At 42.1% G+C, this 16575-nt stretch overlaps 1 protein-coding gene across 2 annotated transcripts in view; it reads right to left on the bottom strand.

Moving 5' to 3' along the window:
- Window positions 1–16575, bottom strand: part of Psd3 (pleckstrin and Sec7 domain containing 3) — a 527712-nt gene that overhangs the window by 438825 nt on the left and 72312 nt on the right. The gene's annotated exons all lie outside the window — the stretch shown is intronic.

Genomic DNA, 16575 nt, shown 5'->3' with positions numbered 1-16575 from the left:
GAGAGGAGGGACTTCTGAGAGGCCATACGAGTCTGTGTATTCCCCACCACCAGTCCTGTGCGTTTGGATTCTAAAGAGGCTTTTGGGGGAACCCAGATAGTGCTAGCAGTGGCCCTTTTAATTTGTGAACTTATTGCAGCAGTGACAAATATGTCTATTCTAAGTTGTATGAGCTGGAATATGGGAAATGCAGAGAAAAGAGATGATGGTCGGGAGCTGAAGGGAGGGCTGGCTTGGAAAGCCTGTTGTGTAGGAAACCTTCACGAAAATTCCTTAAATATCGGAGTGGGGGGCATCTACTAAAGGAGTGTTGGTCCTGGGTAAGAAGTAGGGGGTAAGAAACAGAGAAATCAGGGTTATTATTGTATATAAACAGCATTTTGACTGAAAAGATAAACTTTGGTGGCAAACATTTCTCCGAGTCTTCCTTCCACTTAGAGAAAACTTCTAATTGTCTCTAAGACTAGCTAATCATTCCTAGTTTACAAGTTTGCTATTGATGTAGGGATTAAATAAATAGTACAAGATGCACAACCAATTCTCAGTAACTATTAGCTGCTACTCTCGGAATGTACCTATATATTTGAAGCTTTGAAGAAATGTGTTCATGCAGCAAAATAATTAAAATATAATATATGTGGATACACACATCCTAATACACGAATGAGCACATATGTATTGTTTTTGCCTATATTAGGTAGCCATTTGCATATTTTTATGCTTTCTGTTTGACAAGACAGGAAAGACTCTAGAACTAGAGGAATTACTGGTGAGAGTCTATCTATCTATCTATCTATCTATCTATCTATCTATCTATCTATAGTCTTTGTGTTGTGATGTGTTGTAATACATAGACACAGACTAGAGGAATTACTGGCGAGAGTCAGCAGTGAATTTGGGATTAGGAGACATGAGCTTGAGTTTTAGAGTAAACATCTATTAAGTGTGATTCACTTTGAACCTCATTGAACTTATTTATAAAACAGCAAAATAAATGTCTATCCTTCCCACTTGACAGAACTCTTTTATAGATCAGATGTGGTAAACTGTATAAGAATAATTTGTAAGTACAAAAATAACACAGGTATGATGCATATATATGACTATGCGTGTATATATATATATACTATATATAGTATATAAAGAATATATATATGTATATATATACATATATATATATATATATAGTCTTTGTGTTGTGATGTGTTGTAATACATAGGCACAGACACAGGTGCATACACACACACACACACACACACACACACACACACCCCTCTATGTATACACTAGGGTTATTTTTTTGAGACAAGATCTCAAATGGTCTAAGCTGGCCTTGTACTAGGATGACCTTAGACTCTCAATATTCCTGCTTCCACCTCTCATCTATAATAAATAATATTATTTGTACTCGTAAACTAAATAATTCTTTGTGGTTTCTATGAAGTGCTGTGGTTTCATTGCTTTGAAAGGATTCTAAGCCAGCTTCCTATTTTCCTGCCACCATTTCAGGATTTACACAATGTAGATAGAAATGCCATAGAACTTAAATGGCACTATGTCTCTTCTAATGGTGATGGTTTCTTTTCCACAGTTCTAGAAAATTAATAAGGTCCTAGAATCTTAACTATGAAGGAGAGGGAGGATGTGAGTATCAAAGTACACTGTTCCCTCATTTCACCTCATGGTAACTTTCTGAAGTGGGCAGAATGGCCACTGGGGATACAGAGAATGTACGGGAATATGGAGTGATTTGCTTCAAGCCATGGAGTTAGTGAAGGCATAAACTGATCCCTCCAACCAGGCACAGATCGTTGCATCCCTTTCTAATGGGAAGACCTCATGTAGACTGTGTTCAGCCTGTGCTTTCTGTGTCTGATCCCCCAGGTCCTGCTTCTGCTGGCCTGGAAGCCTCTTACTCTCTAGGTTTGTTTCCCAAGCATTCCGAGAAACAGTGCATTCCATTTCAACTCAGAGGAGTGATATTGTGCCACCCGGTTCATATCAATTTTCTCAGAGGGTAGTGTTCCCTGTCAGTGTTCTTAGCTCTATTGGAACCCCCTGGAGTTCCTGAGCTCAATTTGAGTCTGCTTTGCTGAGCTTTTATAACTTGGCAGGATCTAAAAGTGGTAGTATCTGGGAAGCTAGTATCTTGAAAACTCCCCATCGTTAAGGATAAAAGAATTATATTTGGAAAGTGATTAGAGAGATAATGCAGAGCTGGTGCTGGGTAAAGGACTGTGAAGAGGTAAAGGAACAGACGGCAAGAGCATAGGGTGTGGAAACAGAATAAAAGATACAACGTAGGAAGTCAGAAATGCAAGAAGCAGCACTGAGTGTTGCTACTCACACCTTACCAAGAAAGCTCCAGACTACTCCAGGATACCCAGCTCACACTCATAACACCCGCCCCCCACCTCTACCAGCGTGTCCACACTCCTCCAGGACTAGAGCTTCCTTCCCCAGTATTAGATACTGTTAGTTTCTTCTAGTGACTTTGATGTAAAAGTGATGCAACTTGATAATAATGGTGACCATAGCTACCATCTTGGTCTCATTGGTCTTCTATTTAAAAATGTCATAGATGGGTTACTTATAAATAACAAAAAGTTAGTTTCAAGGCGAAGTCCAAGATCAGGGTGCTGCCGCATTCTTGACAGATGACTTTTCATTTCAGTCTCACGTGATAGAGAGGGTAAGGACTGGCTGGCTCTCTCTCTCTCTCTCTCTCTCTCTCTCTCTCTCTCTCTCTCTTCACCCCTCCTTCACTCTCTCCTTTCTCCCACACAACCACCTCTCAATGGCCTGCTTCCTCTCTCCATCACCTATGTCCCCGAGAAGGTGGCATGTATTCCATTTTGTATCACAGGGTTACTGGCACGGCAGTCTGCAGAAGATAAAGCTGCTTTTCCAAAGTGATGCAGAAATCAAGCAGATGCAGATGATGCAGAAATTAAGCAGATGCAGATGATGCAGACATTAAGCAGATGCAGATGATGCAGAAATTAAACAGAGGCAGATAAAGCAGGCACAGGTCTTTAGGCTCTAACAGCTGCTCCTTCCATACTGATTCGCTACATGTTAGCACATCTAGGAGCTACTTTATTTGCCATGGATAGAAATAAGAGATTTGGAGAGAGTCTTTTAGGAAAGCAAAAATTTCACACATCCCTTCCTAAGTCTCAGGGGACATCATGTTCTATGACTCCTCAACCTCATGCATAGTCTTTCCATATTGGCTGGAGTAGCTTTCCTTTTTTTTGTCTCTTCTCAAAAGGCAAGTCCAACATGTCATCATAGATGACACTGTGTCTGGTGCCCCCATTGCTATGATCATTTATGGAAGGACCAGATGGCAACTCTTGGAAAATATTCTAATTAGGAAGTCTTTCATCTCCATTCTGTTTCTATTTCCTTTCCCACCCCTACCCTACCCCATGCACACATTGGCATCTTCTTAGTGAATCTTTTTATTTTAGGTTAATGTGTGCCCACCCTGGCATCTGATCACACAGGGCAATCACATTTGAAGTAAGTGGGAAAATGCTGAGACAGACAGGAACACTGGGCCAAAACGAGATTCAATGCTCTGTTCTGTGTCACGTGTAGATGTCCAGGCTTCACACCCATGTCTTCTGGAGTTCTTTACATGAAGGGGGTAATGGGTTTTAGCAACAGAAGTCCCACAGCTAAGAAGAGATGAGCAGCCCTTTTCTACAGAGAGAGGCTGTGCTGTAGGCCTGAGAGTGAGGGTAAAGGACCAAGGTGGCTGTGCTCCGTGTCACCCAGACTCTCTCTGTCCTTCTCATGCCTTCTAAAGCTCCAGGTTGTCCCCAGTGACTCATTTCACATAGTTGTGAGTTTCCTGGAAACAGCTGTCACAGAACTCTGTTAGATAGATAGGAACTGCTTTAAAAAGCACACCTTATGAGTAGTTCGAAGAAACAAGGGCACCTTTCTGTTCAACTTGCTTATAACTGTAATTTATTATGTGCGTTCCCCCAGGACAAGTCATTCTCACTGGCTATCCAATTCACTCCCCATTAGGCTACAGGGTTAAAGCAGCCAAGCTCCATAGAATTAAAAAAAACAATAGCTAAGACTCTCTTTTTTTAATTAGATATTTTCTTTATTTATATTTCAAATGCTATCCCAAAAGTTCCCTATACCCTCCCCCCCACCCCCTGCTCTCCTACCCACCAACTCCCACTTCTTGGCCCTGGCATCCCCCTGTACTGGGGCATATAAAGTTTGCAAGACCAAGGGGCCTCTCTTCCTAGTGATAGCTGACTAGGCCATCTTCTGATACATATGCACCTAGAAACAGGAGCTCTGGGGGTACTGGTTAGTTCATATTGTTGTTCCACCTATAGGGTTGAAGACCCCTCTAGCTCCTTGGGTACTTTCTCTAGCTGCTCCATTGGGGGCCCTGTGTTCCATCCTTTAGATGACTATGAGCATCCACTTCTGTATTTGCCAGGCACTGGCATAGCCTCACTGGAAACAGCTATATCAGGGTCCTTTCAGCAAAATCTTGCTGGCATATGCAATAGTGTCTGGGTTCTTAACAAGTGACAAAGTCAGCATTGCATCGTCTCTTGTCTGGGCTCTGAAATCTCTGCTGTTTCACTGGAGTGCTTGTCAGAACTGTGCTTGTCTCCCCTTGCTGCTGTCCCATCCTGCATTGCTCACTGAAGCCTATCCAATTAGTTCTATATTTGCTTTTAAGTCATTTGAGGAAGACTCAAACTGGATCATGCTTACTATCAGTGTCCTCACGAGAAAGACCACCATACGCCAAATTGGCCTGAACCTTCCCTGCTTTCTCATGTGTTTCTTCCATGGTTTCTCTACATAGTGATTCTATCCCAGACAGGGCAGCTTCTCGGGCCTCTGCATTTCAGTCATCCCTCTGGTCTCTCCTTCCTTCCTTCCTCTCTAACTAAAAGATACAGTCTCCTGAACCTTGGCAATAGCCTAACATCTATGTGTCACCAGCCACTGCCTCTCGTTAGTCTTCTCTTTCCTAGAACTTTCTGTCAGCCATGTACATTCTGATGCCAACTTTGCTGGGATGGATACAAGGAAGAGGGAAAGCAGGAAGAGAAGCAGGGAAAAAAGCTAAAGCTGTCAACATTTCCCTTTTCTTCACTCAGAGTTATACTTAAAAATCATTCAAGAGATTTTTAACATTGCAAATGTCTCTCATAAGTAAAATATTTGGCTGAGTTATAAACTTAGATTAGAGTTGCATGTTGTTAAATTTTTATATATATTACAGACAAAAAAATTCAGGGAAACACTATCAAACTGTGATGTAGTCAACAGCAGGAGTAGAAACCGATGTAAGAGAGACAAACATGTATAACAAAGTAGTGCTTAAAGATAAGTGACATGGACTTTATGTTGGTGAGCTTTCTTGCTTATAGAATTGAAGGGAGAATTGGGGTTCTTTCTTCACTCTTCACCCTATTTCTTTAAGAAATGAGATGCCTCATTGAACCCAGAGATTGCTGATTGACTAGGCTGTCTAACCAATAAATCTGAGGGACCCTCTTGTGAAGTGGGAACTTTAAGGGTACTTTGGAACATCAGTTGTGTTGGATGGTGTTTTGCTGGGGCAAACATGTGAAGGAGTGTTTTCCTAAAGAGGACACAGATGAAAGACTAAGGCAGACTTGTGAAGGAATGTTTCACTGAAGCAAACACAGGAGAGAGGATGTTCTGCTAAAGCAAACGTATGAAAGAACAGGTGATAAAAAGGTATCAGCACACATGTATTGGTCTGCCTTACATTGCATAGTTGAGCTGAATTTGTCAGAACTCCTTGGACTTGGGCTTATTGGGTACATGTCCTGAGGTGAGGGACATGGAGGACAGATGATATTTGGAGGGTATAAATAAGGCTCAATGGAGTGATGGAGGCAGAGCTTGACTTGCTGGTACATCTAATTGTGCAAGCTTGTGGGTCTCACATTTTTGCTGATCTTTGCTTTCCTGAGAGAGGCACAGCTGAGGACTTCTCCTGAGCTGTTGGTCCCTCCTGCTGATTAGAGCCAAAGCTGAGACCTGGCTGTCTGTGCTAGGTCATGTCACCGCTGTTAACCAGACTCTACCGAACTGGACTGCTGGTATATCCACGAACTGTTTGCCAGTGGATCAAGCTGCAGCTGCCTGCTAACCCATGAACTGAACTGCCTATTTCCTGACAACACAGAGAATAGTTGCTCCAAGGAACCTTCCAAACAGGTCCACTCTCCCCATAGTCTTTTTTTCCTGCTACCTCTGGTGGGTGGTGGACTACAAGGGAGATTAAAGCATTTAAGAACCATCAATAAAAATAGGATTTGAAGAAATGAAAGTTACCTTCCTATCTCTGCCTCTCAGCACTAGGATTATAAACAAACATCACCATATTCAGATAAATATGAGGGCTGGGAATCAGAACTCAGGTCCTCATGCGTATACAGTAAACGAGAACTATTACCAAAAGTATGTCTTTTGGGGGACTACACTTTACCTGGCAAACTCATGTTGAAGAAGGAAAGAGAGAATATGAAGCTAACTTGATCCAGAAGCAGAGAAAACAGGGAAGGCTGAAGCCAGATGTCTACACCACCCTCTGTTGTTGTCTGCTTTTAATGGAACACTTGGCATCTTTGTTGCTGAGGAAAGAACAAAGTTTGTATGGAACGCTCCAGCATGGTGTGGTGAGTCAGGCTGAGCAGCACACGCAGACAGATACAGGCATGAGGCTCCCACTTCCCACGGCCTGGCACCTCAAGTTTTGTCAACTTTAATGGGCTACAGACAGGCTATGAGCATATGTGCTTATCACACATACTCAGCCTTCTAGTGGGAACCTGGAAACAGAAGAAAGGTCTATTTATCTTAAAAGACCATGGTGGCTTAAGAAAGAGTGGGGGACAGAGGACAGACAGCAATACTTGAAAGCAGGACTGTTTGACATCAAAGTGATTTCTACTAGGTTTATTTAGCTGTTTAAGTGATAGGAAATGGCTCTTTGGTCTATTTAACACACATATACATTAGACTTGCATCCTTAGGATTATTTTATCTCCCCTAGGGTCAAAATGGATGTAGAAATCAGAGAATACTAGACTCTTCCATAGGATGAAATGTTAAAAATGCCTGGAGGGCTTCCTGGGCCTTTGGTTCCATAGCTCATTAAGATGTAACACAATTAAAAGTTCTACCCCTGTGACTTCATTTCTTTAGAGTAAATATTGCTTTAGGTAGTGGATTCTCTTTTAACATACTAATTCCTCTGTGGTGTTGTTTAGATCCGGATTGGCCCCCAGAAGTCCAAGGCTCAGTGCCCAGATCATAGGAGGTGTGAGCACTCTAAGAGGTGGGGCCTAGTGGAAAGTCTTCTGGTTATCAGAGGAAGGGATAGAAGGGGTCTTGCCTTTTCCCTTTCCTCTCATGTGCTAGCCATGATGGGAATGGCTCTTTTCTACTCTGCTGTCCAAAGCAAAAGGGCCAATCAATTGTGGATGGAAGCCTCTACAACCATTAATCAGAGTAACACTTTTCTCTCCATAAATTGATGGTATTTCAAAATGTGTTAACATTTCCTCTAGGCTCCTAGCAACAGTTACTTTGCAATGGTCAGGTATGAGCCAAGCATATAAGGACTGCTTGGGCTCTCTCTCTCTCTCTCTCTCTCTCTCTCTCTCTCTCTCTCTCTCTCTCTCTCTCTCTCTCTCTCTCTCTCTCTCCTCCATCTTCCCCCTCTCTCTCCATCTATTCTCTCCCTTTCTTCCCATATGTCCCTGGCTGGCCTCTTCCCCTCTTTCTCGATTCCCCTTTTTCTCTCTCTCTCTCTATCCTTCTCTGTCACCTTCTTTCTCCCCCTCTTCTCCAGACCTACTTCCCAGGTCCCAAATAAACTTCCTTTTATTCTAGGCCTGTCCTGTGGCTGATACCTCAGGGGATGCTTCAGCATGGGCCCACTAAGGTACCCCCTCCTGCCACATTATACTGTGCTTCATGAAACACAACAGTATGTGTTACAGTAAGGGAAAGGACTGAAGAGAAAGCCCCGATACCTTTATTACATTGGTGCAAGTGATTTTCCCAGGCTACTTCTGTATCAAGGTGCATTTTAACCTTTGCATATTGTGATATGTTGTCATCTACAAAGTTGCTACCTGAGAACTGTGAATAATATATTAAGGAAAACTAAAATATTGCCCATTGCATGCATACCCAATGGATCCCATGTGGCCTCTGGGCCTTGAGTCTAACACACCTGGTTGGCTGTCCAGGTTCAGCTTCTCCTGTGATGAGGTGGTAGTAGTGGGAGAATGGGGCACGCATGCCAGGGATAAACCTTAACAGTCCAATATCCTAGGTTCACTCAACAAGTCAGGAAAGTGGGTAGCTAACCTCAGCAGTAGTGGTCTATAGGTCTATAGGTCTATAGGTCTATAGGTCTATAGGTCTATTGGTCTTAGATTTTACACTAACAGCTGGGCAGGCCTGGCAGGCTTTCCTTTAGCTCCTTACCCCCTTCAACATTTAAAATACAGCCAGTGATTTTATACCACAGAGGAAAGGAAGAAAGGAAGGAAGGGGGGAAGGGAGGAAGGGAGGGTTTAGTTTTATTCCTTCAAGCTCCTTTTATCACAAAGGTTTGCATGTAAAGGAAACATTCGGCCTTACAGGGCTGTAGTTGCTTTTTGTTTGTTTTACATTTAAGGTAGAGATAGAAATCTTAAAAAACAAACAAACAAAAAATCTAACAAGCATAAAACTGTGAGGAACAACAGTTGAGGGATCAACGTACTACTCAGTGGTACCCATCCTGGTCTCTGGTCACGGAGGCCCATCCTCGGGCCAGCAAGGATACTGCTGGGGAGAGATGGAGGGGGAAGCAGCAGGCTTACTTGGTTTAAAAGTAAACAGGCTTACTTGTTCCTGAGATGTTTGAAGTCTTTTGCTTCTAATGAGTTATACACTAACTGGATGTTTTTGCTGTTTCACGACTGGGAAATCTTAAATAAGACACCTAGAATTTCTGTCCCATACCTTCTCATCTATAAATTGTGACTATAACATTATCTGTTTTGCGGAATTACAGCAGGCATTAATATCCAAGAAAACAATTTATAAAATAGATATCACTATGTCTAGGTGTGTTGTTTTTCTTAATAATTGACTTCACTTCAAAACATCACACACAAATGCATTCTCTGAAGAGATTCTGACGAACTCAAAGCTTCAAGAATAAATAGTAATTAGGTGGTTAGGTAGGAGGAGAGATCTCCATCATTTATGCCCTGCTGAGGCAAGTTAACCATAGAAAGAGAACTTGTGGCCTGTGATTTTCAGGGCAGGCTGGGGCTTGCAAACCCACAGGGAGGCAGGGCTGAGAAGAGTGGGGTCCCAGATGCTTTGGTTTAGAAGCATGAAACTTGAGGCAGGCAGTAAGAAGAGCTCAGTCCTGGGGTGGGGGTTGTAAGTGAGCTTACAGTTTATATCCTGAAACAATACTTTAACTACTTGGTGGAGTATATATTATTCTATGCAAATATATGCATCTATGTGATCTATTTAATAAACATACCTTTTAAGAGAGATTCTCTGTTGATGTAGTTTCTGAAGGTGTTGATTTACAACATCAAGTCTCTGGGCTTGATTTAGACGGTCTTGCTTTAGAGCTTGAGTTGGCCTTAAACTCATGATCCTCTGCTTCAGCCTCCTGGATTACAGCTATGTACCACCATAACTTTCAAAACCTTTAGCATGCAACTACGCTTCATGAATGTTCAAGAAGGGAATGCAATCTTTGGGATCTGCGGCCATAGGCACATTTTGACCTTCACTCTCTGCCATTTCCACTGCTTCGGGGTTTTCATCTCCTCACTGCTCAGTGGGGAAAGCTGCATCCCTGAGGAGCCATTGTTCAGCTCACAACTTGCCCCTGCCTGTACATATCACTGTGGCTCTCTCAGTGTTATCTCATCCCTCCTACGATTGGCAAACCCACACCCACTAAGGCTTTTCTTTGCAGGAGAAACTGCCCCTTCCCTTCCATGGATGAACTTGACATCAATAACGCAGCCCAAGCCAGAGGCAGACCCTCTGTTCCACTCCAGCATGCCTGTCCTTGCTAGTCGCAGGGACACCAGCCCTCCTTCTTGAACCAAAAGGCCCTATGTTACTCCGAGATGTCTAGAAGATCAAGTGAGTCTTACCAGGCTAAAAGTGGAGAGTTCGTAAAGATAGAGCACCCAGTGTCCCAGTGTTCTGCTAGGGGCCTCCTCCCCAAGCTACTCAGTGCCTCCCAGGCTACAGTCTCATTCCACAGGCCAAGGGGACATCCCTAATGTGTTTTTTATAGTGACATAATAACACATTGGGAATGTCCACTGGCATTTATCTGTGAATTTTTAAATTTTACTTCCTTTCTTCATGCTAGATGCCAGACTATGCAGGTATTAATATAATGCCATGTGTCTTTTTTTTTTTTTTTTTGATTTTTTTGAGACAGGGTTTTTTTTTTGGTTTTTAGGCCTGGCTGACCTGGAATACCATGTGTCTTAATACTTAAAATGGAAACAAGATTTTTCAGTCACCTTTTACAGTAGCTTGGTTTGCCCTCTCCTCTATATGCCCCGTATTTCTCTGGGTTCTGCTGTGCCAGAGATGATTCAGTGGTGCAGATCGAGGAGGTGGAGCCCTGCAGAGCCCAGGAAATAGGTAGCTGAGGTGGAATGGAGGAGTCTCCAGGCTACAGACTCTGCTTTAATCACAGGATCCGTGCAGGCATTACACCCCTGTCCAGTGTTCACTTGGCTGAAGGTTTCTGGATTATAAAACAGCTTCTGAACAAAGCACCCATTTAAAAGAGTGTACAAGAGGTAGGCCTCTTGGCATGAACTCAGTTCAGGCCCTTTTAACCCCGTCTCTACCCTCATACCTTCCCTCCCCCATTGCTCATCTCTCCTGGTATTCTAAGCAGAGCTGTTCCTGGCTTTTTCTCCCCAATTACCTTGGGTAGAATTAGCTTTTGTTTGCTTTGAAGTACATCTTTTAAAAATAATGGCTATTTTTGAAAATTTCAAAAGCCATAGTGACTTTAATCACTCTTTCCAGGCACTGTTTCAGTCCAGATAGTTGGAAGGGCCTGGGGCCCCCAAGCCCCAGGGCTGGCATGCACATGGCCTGAGTAAGAGGGCTTGCTCTCCCAGTTTAAAGTAATCTGATTTGGAAAGAGTGGGAGGATGTGTGTCTAAAGATAGCCACATGTATGTGGGAATCTTTTTCCAATTAGCGTAGAAAGATTCTTTTAGCCTGATTAGCTCCCCTCCCCCTGCCAAACCACAAACTATAAATGTTTTGCAGCTTGTTAGTGCAAAGATATTCTGAAATAACCTGGGACATTCATTCAAACATGATCATTTGAACATGGCAAGCATAAAACTTAACTGTCTTATCAATTCTTTAAATCTTAGTAAAAAAAATGTGTACAGAGCAATCATGTATCTATAGTGTTCCTTCTGAAAAGATATGCCTGTCCATTAAATTATTTTATACCTCCATAAGCTTTGCCTATAATTTCTTTCTAATTTAATCCATCTCATGTACAGTAGCTAGGGATATTTGCTTACAAAAAAGATCCCAATCATTTTGAGATTTTTTTTTTTGCTCAAAATACTTTACATTTTCTATAAAGTCTGAAAATAGGAATAGGTGCTCCCTGTGTTCTACTCTCAGTGTTCACCTTTGTGCTTCTAGTAACACTTCGAAAGGACCACCCATCTGCCTCACTCATCTTGTCTGCCTCAGTTACAAACTTTTGGTAAAGCTTTGCTGAATATTCTGAATTGTGTTAACAGATGAAGCAATGTTGGTAGTAGCTATCTCACTTTTCAAGTGCTGGACAAGACACCATGACCAAGGCAACTTATAGAAGAAAGCCTTTATTTTGAATTTTTAGATCAGAGAGTTAGTTGATGACCATGGCAGGGAATATGGCAGCAGGCAGGTAGATGTAGCACCAAAGTTATAGCTGAGAACTCACAGAATATAGGAGAGGGCTAACTAGTAATGGCATGGGCTTCTGAAACCTCAAAGCCCACCTCCAGTGCCACACCTCCTCCAACAAGGCCACACCTACTCAGCCTTCCAAATAGTTCCATCAACTAGGGACAAAGCATTTAAATATATGAGCCTGTGGGGACTGTTCTCACTAAGATTTCTATGGTAAGTAAGAGTTATATTCTCAGGTCTTATAGAAACATCAGTAAGTATGGAAAATAATCACATGTTTAAAGAAATAAACTGGCTCATATACAGAGGTTTTGAAAAGCCACAAGAAATCAACAGGAACAGTGGGAGAGAATAAAAGGCAGCAGAAGCAGCTTCTCTAAGGATGTTGACAGATAGCACCGCCAGGATCTTGAAGCAGAGGAACCAGCACATGTGAAGTGCCTAAACTAACCTGTGTGTAAGGAGGCCATAGAAGGTAACATGCTTCCTGGTCCAAAGAGTATGACGTGAATGTCTGTGTGGGACTGTTACTCAGCCGGCCACCATGGTGAACCAACTGACCATTGAATTTGACAACTTAGAGTGCATGGTGAAGAAAAGTAGATTTTTGTCAGGGAAAACAGTTTCAAATTGGATGATGAGCAAGGTAGGTAAGCCTGTATAGACAAACCTCTGGAGAAGGTCTGAGTTAGTGTGGGCTAGCTTGAGATGTGGAGAGACAGATTCTAGAGTAAATGTGTGTGCCAAGACTGATCTGAAAGAGAGGTTGAGACTGGACCTACAGGGAAACTAGGAATTGATCAATAGTGAGACCCTGTTCAGAACTCATTAGAAGCCTGATGTCAAGACTTTGAAATGAGCAAAGCATCACAACTTTCTGAAGGCATGCTCAGGAATAGAGAGCAGAAGATAGCTGAATTCATCCATGGAGGCAAGGCAGACTGAAGGAATTGTTATATTTATAAAAATGATCAGAATGGTAGGATATAGAAAGAAATGTAAAGCAAGAAATGGTGTCCTCATGAAAACATTGATGAATAGTGAGCTATTTGGAAGATCACAGAAGTGGAGGCCAGGATGAGGCTGAGGGACTTTCATAGCAGAGATAGTTGAACTCATAAGCCAGAAAGACATGGGATGGATCAAAAATCTGATGTTTCCAGCTGAGATGTAGGAGATGCCGTGTGGTCTGGGTTCAAGTCCTGAGCTGAATAACTAATGACATAGAAATAAAAATTATTTGAGATAAGTAGGTAAAGAAATTGAGATGTCAGGAAATTGAAATTATATTTTTATGAAAGACACTTCATTTATTTAATGTGTGTGTGTGTTCAAGCCATGGCATGTAGATGAAGGTCCAGGCTAAGGACTGGGACTCTAAGTTGATGGACAGCTGACTCCCGTTTTGGAAAGAAGCTGATAACAAGGTGTTGGTAAGGAGGAGTTGAAGAGTAGAACTAGAGAGGGAGCTGTAATGGACAAGGAGGTCCTTGACTTAGAGAGTCCCAATGCCTGACATCATTTGGGGAACCAGAGACTTCTGCCTTCCTGAAGCCTGATTTTAGTCCTCTTGAATGGGTCAGCCCACCTGTACCAGAGTATTCACCTGTCTCTGGATGCTCTGTGAGATGTACCTTCAGTAACTGGAGATGCTAGCTCCATTGCTTCCATAGTCTCTAGCATCAAACACTTCATGTCTATGGTATGTGCTCAAAGCAGGTCACTTAGTTAATGAAACATCCTGTAGAATATGCAGGACAAGTGTTATCATTCATACTTTAATCCTAGAGATTCTTGATGTGACCCCCTTTGCCCTCACCACCTTTGCTAGAGATGGAATCCAGAGCCCGGCTTAGACTATGTAAACAAGTACCTACCCCTGAGCTATGTCTGCAGTGAGGTGTTTTTTTTTATTTACATAAATATTAAAAGAGATGGAGGGGTAGCAATCCAGGCTGGGCTATGCTAGCATCATTCATTTTAGCTCAGCTATGTTGGCTCCCTTGAATGAGCAGAGGTAGAGCCTATTGCTAATATGTTACAAGAAGGCAAGGAGTGATGTCATGCTTCTGTTATAGAAGCATCCACCTGCACAGATTAGATAGACCAAAAGTCCACACAATGCTTTCCTAGTGTGATCACTGCAGCCACACTACGAAGGGTGGCTCCATTGGGTGGACCACTTGACGTTTAGTGTATGAAACTTAAAGTACAGTATTTCTCTAGTGGAGTTGGAACTATGAGTAATCTGTCCTGACTTTTAAACAGCAATTTACTATTTTTGAACTGTCTTTACAATATAAGAACTTAGTAAAGTTCCAACCTTATAATAACACACCTAGTACTCACATACATTTAATCTTTGTTAAAAGAAACCTACATTAAAAAAAATAGTTTTTTGTCTGTCCGTGGTGAGGAGGAAGAGTGCTTACCACCTAGGACAGATGGCACCAGTTGCCCTGACTTTACTGTGGCCATTTTACCTGGAGGGCAGAACAGCCTGGGTGGAAGCTTGGAACTGCATAGGTAGAGTGTCACAGCTGAAGGCACCTTTTTTGAGTCCTTTGTTAAATGTCATCGAGTAGGAAGCTGGGAGGTGACTAAGGAGCTGAACTTGGGAAACTAGGAGGGAGACGAAGCTGCATGTGGTTCCACACCACCCAGTACCCAGTGCCAGTTTCCCCTTGCTCCTCTCATCAGTTGCTATTCTAATACTCTCATCTGGTGGTTCTTGGGTAAATTGTGTTTATGTTAATGATAGCCAAGGGTGCTTGGATACATCTTCTGCTCGGAACTGAATGAGTTTTGCTGTCACAGACTATAAGGTTTGGAGGGTCTGAGGCAGCCTTATGTCCTCCAAGTCAGAGCTTTCTCCCAAGTTTTGCATGTAGGAGAATCTCAATATACGTTAAGACTGACTTAGTTAATTTCTTCTCTTAGAAGTAAGTTTCCACAAGGATGTTAGGTGGTACCAAGAAGGGAATTAGAATTTCTCTAGATTTGAGTGTTACCTGGTTGCTTCATTAGTGAACATTCATTATCTTCACATTCAAGAAGCTTACATTTTTCTGTATTATATATTATAACTCAATAAAAAGGAAGGAAGGAAGGAAGGAAGAAAGGAAGGAAGGGAGGGAGGGACGGAGGGAGGGAGGGAGGGAGGGAGGGAGGAAGGAAGGAAGGAAGAAAGAAAGAAAGGAAGGAAGGAAGAAAGAGAAAGGAAGAGAGAAAGAAAGGTGGTTAAGGAAGAGAAGAAAGAACAGCCTGGCTATGAAGCTTGGTTGAGAAGCTTGAGGTTGATATGGCAGGCAAAGCAGGCAAGTGTAGGTGTCTCTGTGTTATGTAACTGAGTTGTGGCAGTACCCTAAGAATGCTTAAAGGGTGATCAGTTTGATATTGGAGAGCAGTTTCACTAGAATAAGAAAAAAATGACAAATTACCTAAATGTTGGATTATAAGGGCTCAGAATATATTGGGCTGATGATGGTGATACTTTAAAAGATAACCAGGCCCATTCACTACACAAGGAATCAGCTTTCAGATAAACTATAGAACGAGTATTCAACACATTACAGCATGATTTACATATGCTAATGTTTTATATCATATTACACCTTAGTTTGGCTTCTATTGTAATGAAATCTTTCACTGCTGTCAGTTGGAGAAGAGGCAAGACAATCTACCTAGACTAGCTCAACTCATTGGGTGAACACCAGCTTTGGATTAATTCTTATTCTCAAAGATATATCCTTGTGAAGACACATAATGTCTACTGATGTAACCCACTTAAGGAAAGAGCAGTGTGAACCCTGCCTATTGAAAACTAAAATGTTTGGTTTCTAATACCTTCTGATAATGCTGTCAAATGCCTCTCTTGCCAGGAAAACACCACCAATTGTTTTAGGACCAGTTCAAATAGCCAGTTTAATGGCTATGTGTTTAATATTGAAGAAACTATTATTTTCTGCCATAGAACACAGATGTGAGGGATTAAATGGAACAGATTGATGCTTATAGATCTGAAAAATGATGAAAAATAGCTTGGCCTGGGCCCTTAGCATAATTTAGATTCATGTATAACTTCCACAATTTCAAATTAAACAAACTGGGAAATTTGCTGGAATGTAATTCAAACTAAGCATGTACATACTTCTTCTAGGCCCACAGAATGCTGATCTCTAAATTCTCATTAGACACCTCACTTAATTTCTGCATGATGATCCAATAAGGAGAAATAGATGAATCGTGGCCATGCTGACTTCTCCCAGAGGGAAATTAAAGGTTTGGGTTCTGAGATGAGGAAGGAGTTCACGCTGTTCCTTAGTTTGCATCAATCTATAACAGTGTGCACAAGTAATCTGTGTGAGCTGGGCTAATCATATCATCACTGTGTAGCTTTGCCCTCATGCCAGTTACTGGTGCACTGTCTAATTTTATTAAGTTCCTCACAGACCAGGAGAATCTTAGTGAGAAGCCAGTTCTCTGCTCATTAGCAGTGACCTTCTAGTTTGTTTACTTGGACTTTGCTTTGGCCTCCTGCCCTCAAGTTTACACACT

Source organism: Mus caroli, unplaced genomic scaffold (genome assembly GCF_978045245.1).
Source record: "Mus caroli unplaced genomic scaffold, Mus_caroli_1 scaffold_10, whole genome shotgun sequence".
In the NCBI taxonomy this organism is placed as follows: domain Eukaryota; kingdom Metazoa; phylum Chordata; class Mammalia; order Rodentia; family Muridae; genus Mus; species Mus caroli.
Note: the sequence above shows the minus strand (reverse complement) of the source record. Positions and strands in the feature narration are given on the sequence as shown.